Source organism: Portunus trituberculatus, chromosome 43 (assembly GCF_017591435.1).
Source record: "Portunus trituberculatus isolate SZX2019 chromosome 43, ASM1759143v1, whole genome shotgun sequence".
Taxonomy (NCBI): domain Eukaryota; kingdom Metazoa; phylum Arthropoda; class Malacostraca; order Decapoda; family Portunidae; genus Portunus; species Portunus trituberculatus.
Genome location: NC_059297.1, coordinates 21100308 through 21111689, shown reverse-complemented (window position 1 = coordinate 21111689; position 11382 = coordinate 21100308).

Here is an 11382-nt window from a genome sequence, read left to right as displayed (position 1 = left end):
TAATGAGCCCAACCGCACACTAGAAGTGAAATTTCAATGCCTCCTGGATCAGAGTAGCCACAGTGTGATCAATGAACTACAACTATGAGCAGGAAGAGTGCCAGAGGATGATACAAAGTACATAACCTACTTGTACATGTAATTAAAAGGTAACTAAAAGACAAATTTCTTGTAATGAGAAAACGTCTTGAAGCGCAAATACTTGGATACCTACAAAATGAGATACATGGAGATCTCGCTCTGCAGATATGTAGAGAATCTATGTAATTCCTGTGATTATTGAAGTGAGCACATAAGACGACACACATAACACAAGACATACAACTACTGGATTATAAATTTTTGTGTTCTGAGGAAACGTCTTGAATAAATTACAAGTGGCTGCGTACAAAAGAGAATACAGAGAGAATCCATTCATATATATATATATATATATATATATATATATATATATATATATATATATATATATATATATATATATATATATATATATATATATATATATATATATATATATATATATATATATATATATATATATATATATATATATATATAATTTATTCAATACCTGCGTAAGCAGTTTGTAAGGTTTATGAAAAGGAAAGGTCTCTGGAGGAAAATACATCAAATCACCAAGACAAATAAATTTGGTTTCTATAAGCGAATGTTATATTTGTTCCCTCGATATATGTAATGGTGATGAGCAGCATGTAAGGTAAGAAAGGACGTTTGAATAGTAAAGCTATTTCTATGAAAGACAATTTTTGCACGTATTGTAAATGTACAAGTTATTAAATTAATTATAATAATTCTTATAACTTGCAGTGAACTACTACCACGACTACCAACACCATGATCACCACCATCACATTTGGCAGTCATCAGAAAGTTTCAAAAGATGATGATGCAAATTTGTCGATGGGGATGGTAGATGGAAATACGAATACATATTGTAAGCAGTGACTGCCACATGTAGGTTTAATGACTTCTTGCAGCTTCCCGTGTGATTTTCTTCTTTTTTTCCATCTTCTTATATTCCTTCATTTCGAACTTTAAATCAATCAATAAAAAGCCTCTTGTTTGTAGAAGAGATAAGTGCATTAACGAAACACGTTAGCGAGAAGCGGCCTGAGGTGAATGGCTGCTTGAGTGCAGTACATGGCTGTGTGGCAGCCATAGGATGATTGGTGAGCAAGACAACATGAATGTCAAATTAACAAGACTGCATGTACATATGTCAAGCAGTACGGCAGAAACTCATCTCTTAGTTCGTATAAAGGTCTTGGTGTGTTGAATAATTATGAAACGAAAGTGATACGAGCTGCACACACATGCACACACACGCACACACACACACACACACACACACACACACACACACACACACACACACACACACACACACACACACACACACACACACACACACACACACACACACACACACACACACACATTTTTCAACTTTATATAGAACTAATGCAATGCTCCTTTCCAAATCACGTGTTGAGAGTTTAAGTTGCCTTTCATTACTTCATATCAGTCGAGAGTAACTACTCTATTACCAACACTCGTGTTTGCACTGGTCTGCTTGCGGAGAGGGTGGCAGGGTAATGAAGCGTGTGGCTGGCGGGCGGGCCGGTGAGAAGCTGGTGAGCAGGCTGGACAAGGTTAGCTGACATTATGAGGAATGACTTGCAGATAGATCGAGGGCGGGACGCTCATCCATGTACGCGATGAAATTCATACAATTCCCCGCCAGGCAGACCCCCATGGTGCTCGCTTTTCTCCATCACCTCCTTTCTTGTCTTGTTGAACCCACACAGGCGAGAATCGGGCGTGGCGTAAACTCGTATCGGGTAATAGGAGTACGTTTCGCCATGAGTCAGCGGTGTAAGTAAGGCCTAGACTGGGTGGTGCAACGGTTGGCGTGGGTAAGAATGCTGGTAAGGGTGCGAGTGTGGGTGCGTCTCCCGGGGCAGCCACTTCTACTACAAATCACATGTGTATTAGGACGACAGCTGCCCCTTAGGGAGAACGCTTCGTCGCTACTCCATTCAGCTGTGTCCTTTGTCCATATACATATGAAAATACTGGTGAGGCCGTGTTTTTTCTTTTTTTATCTCAGGAGACTTGCACACACACACACACACACACACACACACACACACACACACACACACACACACACACACACACACACACACACACACACACACACACACACACACACACACACACACACACACACACACACACACACACACACACACACACACACACACACACACACACACACACACACACACACACACACACACACACACACACACACACACACACACACACACACACACACCTCTGTACTGTACTAGGCAAAAGGTAAAATTTGATCATTAAGTAGGTCTCAATAGGCAGCCTAGAGGAGCAGAAGTGACATAGGAGGGTTGTTACGTCATCATGGCTGACTCAGCAGTAACTCAGACAGTCTGTTGGCCACCCTGGACAGAGGCAGGTGAAGGCAGCCTCGAGTCATCCCTTCCCTGCACCAAGACCACCTCAGGTTACCATTTAGAGACGATAATTTGCTGAGTTTGAGCATATTCGATGTTTTTCTTCCTGTTATCAGAGGGAAGATGGGTTGAGATCAAGGTGAGAGGCTACTTAGAGAGCGAAGGAAGTTAAGGCGTGCTAGGATGAGGCAGGAAGGTGAGTGCCATGCCGCGCAGCCAGGTGAGGCAAGCGCGCAGGTAAGAACAGACGCGCAGGTCACCACGCCTCTCACGCCGCCATGGACACGCCTTGACAAAACCTTTAGCATTTTCCTGTTTCCTGAGGGAGAAGAGAGAGAATTGCGCAGTAAATGGAGATACACCAAGCCCTCAAATTTGCCGAGGGACGCCACCGAAATAATGTATGAAACATGTTCCGCGGGTCGGCTCTGTCCTCCCCCTCTCCCTGTAAAAATAGACTAGGCCAGGATTTCGTTTCAACAGTTTAATAATTTTTGCTGCACTTTTCCTCAGATGAACTTAACACAATAAAAAAGAGGCCGAACTTTTCTTTTTGTCCATGTACATATGAAAATGGTAGTGAGGCCGTGTATTTTATCTCAGGAGACTTGCGTGAAGAAGTTAAGTTTTCATGATTTTTCTGTCGTTTATCTTTCATGTTAATTGCCATATTTGTTCAGAAAATGTAACGTGACGTCTTCCGTAACTATCACCTCAACATCAACTAGTAACCACCAGTTGAAGGTAGCTAGGAAACCAGAGGAAGGACAGAAGACAATGCGTAGAGAAGTAGAAAAACAAGAAAAATGAATATCAAAAAGAAATTATCCACAGTCACAGAAAGGACAAGAGAGACAAAAAAAAAAAATATCAACCACGTATGGGAAAACAAACAACTAAAATCATAATGAAAAAATACTATGACTCCAAAGCCACGAGCATCAGGTGGAGACGCACATTCGGACGCGGCTACTGGATGCTGAATAATCAAGGAGCTTCAGACATGTTGGAAATCCGGGCAATGGAAACCTTGACGTGGGTTGCCGGGAGGGCGGAGGGGGAGCAGCGTCACCTTCATAGATATTTCAAACTTGACCTCGAATCCCTGGGAGAGGACGCGTCGCTGGTGCCTCACTTTTACTGTTTTTATTCTCGCCGGAAAGGACATGTTGGCACTTGTTTACACGGCCACTTTTTTCCTCGAGAATTATTCTCCTCGATGCCTCGGATGATATGAATTATGCCATGTATATTTCTGTACGTTAAGTTGGCTTGGTGCTTGATGTTTTATGCTCTCTCTCTCTCTCTCTCTCTCTCTCTCTCTCTCTCTCTCTCTCTCTCTCTCTCTCTCTCTCTCTCTCTCTCTCTCTCTCTCTCTCTCTCTCTCTCTCTCCCTAAATGGTCAGCGATTTCTAGTGTAATTCACCTAGGTCGTCTGCTGGTCACCCAGCCAGTCTTCCCCATTACGGAGCGAGCTCAGAGCTCATAGACCGATCTTCGGGTAGGACTAAGACCACATCATACACAACACACACCGGGAAAGCGAGGCCACAACCCCTCGAGTTACATCCCGTACCTATTTACTGCTAGGTGAACAGGGGTCACACATTAAGAGGCTTGCCCATTTGCTTCGCCTCTTCCCGGGACTCGAACCCGACCCTCTCGATTGTGAGTCGAGCGTGTGTGTGTGTGTGTGTGTGTGTGTGTGTGTGTGTGTGTGTGTGTGTGTGTGTGTGAGAGAGAGAGAGAGAGAGAGAGAGAGAGAGAGAGAGAGAGAGAGAGAGAGAGAGAGAGAGAATAATAACTAGACGGAAAGTGTACTGAGGCAAACGGGAAAAAGGAGAGGTGTGGGGGATTGGTAGGGGAGTAGAAGTGATCGAGAGGCGGTAGAGGAGGAAGAGGAGGAGGAGGAGGAGGAGGAGGAGGAGGAGGAGGAGAGGCAGGGAGTTTTGACATGGAGTGACGGGCAACAGCGCTTCTTCAATAATCTAGGAAGGGAAGGTTGGTGGGAGGCAGGAGAGTGTGTGAAGGAAGCTTGAGTTGTTATGAGGAATGGGGGAAAGAGAGAGAGAGAAGGAGAAGGCACCTTGATGACGCTCTGAAGGCACCGAGACCCGATATCACACTGTTACACTCCTGGTTTGTAAGTATACAGTAGTGGCCTGAAGTCGAGAAGCTCCTACACTCACTTCCAATATAACTTGTACTTACTTCAAACGAGGGTCCTGATTTGCTAACATTCTCCTTACAGAACCGCTTTGTCTGTATTCAGAAACTCTGTTGTTTCATCAGCACTATTTTCAAAGGCCACAGACATGATCAGTCGGGTTCGCATGAGTGTCTACTGTTCTTAATGTAAAAAACCCTTAAAATATATCACTGAAACCATAAGAATTCTCTTTAGAATATGTGTAATTTCAACTATAGAACCTTTTGAATATAGAGGAGATGCGGGCAGAAGTGTTTCAGGATATCAATCAATCAGGATATTCAAAGGAGTTAAGACTGAGGAAAAACTAAACGCAGAAGAAGAGATTGCAGTGTTACTCGTCTTTTGACTATGATTGTTCAAATAAGCATTGGACTCTACTGTAGAGCCTCGTCTTAAAAGTATAAGCAAAAGATGAACACTCTAAGATAAATCACAAGTTCTGAAGCGTTTCTCCGAAAGCAAGCTTTGAGAAATATGGGTTTACGGTTTTCTCGTTAGGTATAGAGACAAAGGAAGAGATAGAGATAGAGAAACATTACAAAATACGGCAGCGAAAGTATGTAGTGAACGTGAGATGTTCATTCGTTGTGTGTGTGTGTGTGTGTGTGTGTGTGTGTGTGTGTGTGTGTGTGTGTGTGTGTGTGTGTGTGTGTGTGTGTTTAACATTGCCATAACAGCTGCATCTTTACCACCACCAGTTCCGCAGTCATCACATCGACACTGTTATTTCTGCAACCACTGCAATATCATTTTCATAATCATGATCAATAATATTATCACCACCATCATTACTACCGTTATGTATCATCACCATCACCGCCACCATCACGATCACCACCACTTCTACGAATGCTGTCACCATCATTGTTAACAATAAAAACAACAACAAAAACTACTACTACTACTATTACTACTACTACTACTACTACTACTACTACTACTACTACTACTACTGTTGCTGCTGCTGCTACTACTACTACAACTATTACTACTACATACAACAATCACTTAGAAATATAATCTTACCTCTCGACAACCACTGACACTTCGTCAACAACAATAACAATAACGCCACCACCATCATTACCACTATTACTACTACTATTACTGCCACTATCACTGCTACTGTAACAATTCCGGTGATTTCTATTACACACACAGCAAGTGTTATGTTCCTTGTCCTTATAAACACAATCTAAACCACCCTTTTTTGCAGCACACACACCGATATTATTTTTATCCTCAGCCTTTGTTTTTACCTTTCCCGCCACACCCTGACCTCCAACTACATCAAATCACTGGAATTATCACTGCGAACAGTACTATCATTATCCACAATACTTTAATTCCCGAGAACACAAACTCTATAGTTGCAAGTGCTCGCCAGACAGCATAGTACGAAAATCTTGCTGTATTTCGACTCTTTTACACATAAGCCCGTCTTTTTAGTTACATACTTTGTTCTCTCATCAGAATGATTTGAAAACGTCAAAGAGTAGATCATTTTACCTATTATGAGTGTTTTCTTTCCCATTAATCCTGAATTCTTGTTAATCAATATATCACTAGTCATGAAAATATCCTCAAAATCTCTAGTATCTTCCACTACAGCTTCTTGGAAATACCTAAGACAATGGCACGTTTGAGATTACAATCCCAAGACTTATACTTATATAGCAACCAAGGCTCTGAAAGAAATCTCTCTCTATTGACTCTAGTATATCACGCAGCATCTGTTCCTGCAATATGGCACCACGAAAACTCCCATGGAGCTTGTCAGAGTTGCCTGTTGGAAATTACTGGTATCCTGGCGCCACATGTTAGCTACGTGCCGTGCCGGAGGTTAGTGTGAACATTAACTCCTCAAACTAAAGAAAAAAGTGTCTTGTTGTAGAGATGTGTATAGTCATCACAGTTATCCATCAGGCTCCATAAGTCCACATTAGAGAAAACCTACCCCAACTTCCTCCAATCATCTCTGTCGGCCTCCTATCAGCGCCAGGCCACGCCACCAAAATTTTACCGCAATTACTTCTCTGCCTGCCCTGTCTTCTGGTTTGTGTCTTGAAATTTCACCACGTAGTCTATATGGTGCTGGTGACAAGCTCCCATCCGGCATGTTAGAACACTCTCCTGCTTCTTGTTAATCACGTCCCAGACCTGCTTAAATATCTTTTCCGTGTGTTACCTATTCCTTGATGAATAAAGAAGTAAAATATATGCACCAAATATACTGAAACAGTGATGTTTTGATGATCACTTGACCTTTTAATCTTAGTTAGGTAGTGTGAGGTATTGGAGAAAGAAAGAAGAAAACACAAGGCTCATAAATCAGGAGAATATGAAAAAAAGAAAAGAGAAGAAAAGAAAGAAACACACAAAACAGTACATATTCAACGGGAGTGGGCATCCTTTTAGAATTAGATCACCGCAATATGATAGCAGATAACTATCCCAGGACCCATCTTGAGTCGACCTGCAGCAGCAGACGGCACTAGACAAATACATTATGTTCTAAAGAAGTCACCATCAGTAACGAACACGTCATCTCGCGTGTACGGTTGATGTGAGAACTTGAAAATAAAGAAAGGCGGTGTGATTATTAGAAAAGAATGTGGCGTAATAACTTTTTCAGTACCTAGAAGAGAAAAAGAAGGAAAAAAGGAAGAAAACAAAAGACCCAGACAGTGAGAAGACACGTGAAGGAGTGCCAGTATCAAAGTAGCTCCTCATCAACCACTCATCTCCAGAGTAATGTATATATTGTACTGAAAGACTTACAAATCACTTCTAGTCACTCATACACTACAATCTTATCTTTATTCACTCTCTTCCGACAAGCAATTGGTGACTGCATGAAGTTTAAAGATCGCCAATAGTAGTGAACAGACTAATAGAATTTAGACCGTGAATGCACCCTAATCACGACAACAGCGTGGAGGGGAAGCGGGAAGGGCAGGGGTGTTTCGCCTCCCTCTCAAAACAGGTATGCGAGCAGGCCCTTTGTTGCCATGATGGAAGGTTATCTAATTCCTTGTTTTACGGGTACCTCTAGTGTTTAAGGTCATGTGTAAAAAACACGTATTGCGGAAGGAATATGTCGAGTATACGTGTACTAAGTTCCGCTATTTACTTACGGAATTATAAACACAAAAACATGACGGAAATTGTAAGAAGCCGGTTCCTGTATAACACACACACACACACACACACACACACACACACACACACACACACACACACACACACACACACACACACACACACACACACACACACACACACACACACACACACACACACACACACACACACACACACACACACACACACACACACACACACACACACACACACACAATGTCATCTTTATCAACAAATTTATGTAAACTTCTTTTAACGCCCATTAACAACCTGATAAGGAATCTTTTCCAGTCAGGTGATATTTTTTTGTGCGTAATTTCCAGTAAGGAATTTTGATACAGTTATCATAGGATTTATATAACGATTGGGTACTGCTGTGAGCACATTTCCTTTCCCTCATGGAGTCTGGAGGGAGAAATGCATTTATAAAGTCAACAATGAGGCCTGTATTCTTTAACACTTTCTTCTCTTCTCCTTAAAAAGCCACGGAGATGGTAAATCAAGTTTCCATATCCATTTATTTTTCTTTCTGGTGGTACAGGATAACTGTTACATCATATGAACTGTCATTAAAGACACGGAAAACTCTTGAAAGACATTACAACAAGAGAGACAATGAAAGGTTAGCCAAGGTGATAATGTTTGAGGAGACGATTCTATAGCTGAGCCATGAAGTGATCGCTAGCAGTGTGCGTGCGTGTTGTGTGTTAATGTGCTGTGATCAACATCAGTATCACTAGACAACGACACCCTTCGCCTCACCACTATCAGCTCAATTATCATTCCGGAAACTACCGCCACTACCACAATCACCACTATCACCACATTCACTACCATAAGCATCACCACCGCCACTATAATATCACCATCATCACCAGAACAGGCCAGTGTTACCAGACCCAAGCTCCTACCCGCAGGATACTCTTAATCTCCCTCCTCGCTGCCTTCACTGCCTCGTCATCACCGCCGTCTGACAGGCCTCATCTCTTAAAATGGACTTCACATGATCTTATGCAAAATCAACCAGCCGGTCATGATGCAACAGTTCCCTGTGTGTGTGTGTGTGTGTGTGTGTGTGTGGCGGCAAGTCGGCCTGAAGGTGGTGAGAAGGGAGGACAGGACAGGCTGAGCTGAGCTGGGGCAGGCGGTGCAGGTGGTGGTAGTAGTGGTGGTGGTGGTGGTGCAGGCCGCCCGTCCGCCCGGCCGCCCGTCCCGCCAACATGGTCGGGGGGAAGGCGGCGTCAAAAACCAGTCCTGAGGTGAATCTTGAGGAGCCGCCAGCAATTTTCCATATTTATATATTAACTTAATGCGGTGCTACCCAAGGGCTTAAATAGATCACAGAAAATAATCGCCGCTGTTGTCATTTTACGATCGAAGGTACAGTTTATACTCGAAAATAAAATATAGAACGTTGTAAATACTTTGCCCTTCTTTATTTTTCGATCAAATGAAGTGTTATGGAAGAGAGAGAGAGAGAGAGAGAGAGAGAGAGAGAGAGAGAGAGAGAGAGGTTGCTTACGTAGAAGACTCAAGGAAGAGGAGCAGCGAGTGACGGGAAGAAGGAGCAGGTAACCATGTCGGTCCTTGTATTCATGTCTTCCAGCCTCCATCCAACCACCGCCATCCAGTCATTCATCCACCCAGCCATCCACCAGCGTGCTCCATCACACCGCAACAACCTCAAGCATCCACTGCACACATGAATATCGACGGGATATGGTAGAGAGGCCTTCCAGAGAGAGAGAGAGAGAGAGAGAGAGAGAGAGAGAGAGAGAGAGAGAGAGATGGTGAGTTTATTAGAATTACAGGGATGACAATAAGACAGCAGTGCATCTTTCCTGTACAAATTCATCTTCAGTTGACTTGCATGTGGTAAAGATTTGCTGTGGGGATCGCTATCTAGAAGTCAGCATTGTTGTGGGTTGCGTTTTGAGTGGAGGAGTATCGAAACGTTTAAGTACACTGGGCTTAGGTTTCAGTTTTCTTTTTTTTTTTTTCTTTACTTTTCTTTCACCTTTTAAGCCACAACTAAGCTCTTTTTTCATTTCTCTTCACTATTGTGTTCTTGGTTGATCTTCGCGCTTTAAAAGAGAAAAGAAAGAAAAGAAAGAAAGAAAAAGAAGTAGAGAACGAAAGAAATAAAAGGAAGAAAGGAAAGATGAAGAAAAAGAAGAAGAAGAAGAAGAAGAAGAAGAAGAAGATGTCAATTTTTACCAATAAGGAACGCAGGGAAGTGCTTGGTGAGGTATTTCATACTCATACATAACATAATCTGACGTGCTTATATGATGTCACAACATTATCAAGAAGGAATATTTACATTTCCTTTATTCCTTTGTTCTTTATTTGGTACTATCTCTGGATCATTACGTGGAATCGTGTTCATCACAAACAAAACTTCATCAGTACAAGTTTTAGATTTATTCGCTATATTTCTTTCGTCTGCGTTTGGCATCCCTTCTGAGTTAAGTTGATTTTCTACATAACCTTCGTCTATAATATCTATATTATCTTAAATTCATTTTGTATGTTTCTTACACTACTTTATTTTGAATTCATTTTACATATTTCTTTGATATATATATATATATATATATATATATATATATATATATATATATATATATATATATATATATATATATATATATATATATATATATATATATCCACACTGAGTCGTGCCTTTTCAGTACGAAAAAGACTATCAGCGGAATTTTCGTGACGTGTCAAGTTTCATGTGTCGTTCTGCCGTCAATTAAAACTCCAGCGTCACAATGGACTATTGAAAAAAAATTAGTCCCTTGACTGCTTCTCTGTTGATAAAAAAACAAAAAAACATATATATATATATATATATATATATATATATATATATATATATATATATATATATATATATATATATATATATATAATTATATATATCATTAAGACTTTGCCTTATTATATTTGTAGTGATGAAAGAGGAAATTCTTGAATATCTCAGTGTCTTACACGTATCTGGATTACTTTTAACTGGAGGGAGCTGCTGGAAATCAATAAGTGTTCAGAGTTGTTTTCATGATTCTAGTGACAGTTTATTAAGAATTCTGCATCATTAGTTGGAAAAAAAAAACACCCACTCATAAAAACTTGACTTATATCTCTGTGGTCTTTGAAAATAGTTTCATGAAAACCTTAAGAGTTTTAAGATAAGAACACAGACAGACAAATGAGATCAATAAACTTGGTGATCTTTAAAATTCTCTTCCTCTCTCTCTCTTTTTTGACTTGATATCTTTCTTCCTTCTTCCCAGAGGAACTGAATTTGCGGTTGATTACGACTTTATAATTCTCTTACTCCGCAAAAGTCTCTACGATGCATTAAAATTCCTCGAAACTTTGGAAATTTTTAAAACTTCTTGAGTGGTGAGAAGTAAAAGAAAAATTGCAAAGAAAAGTTCAATTCATTATTCACTATGAAAAACAAACGACTTAGCGAGTCTCTATGTTGCTTCTATA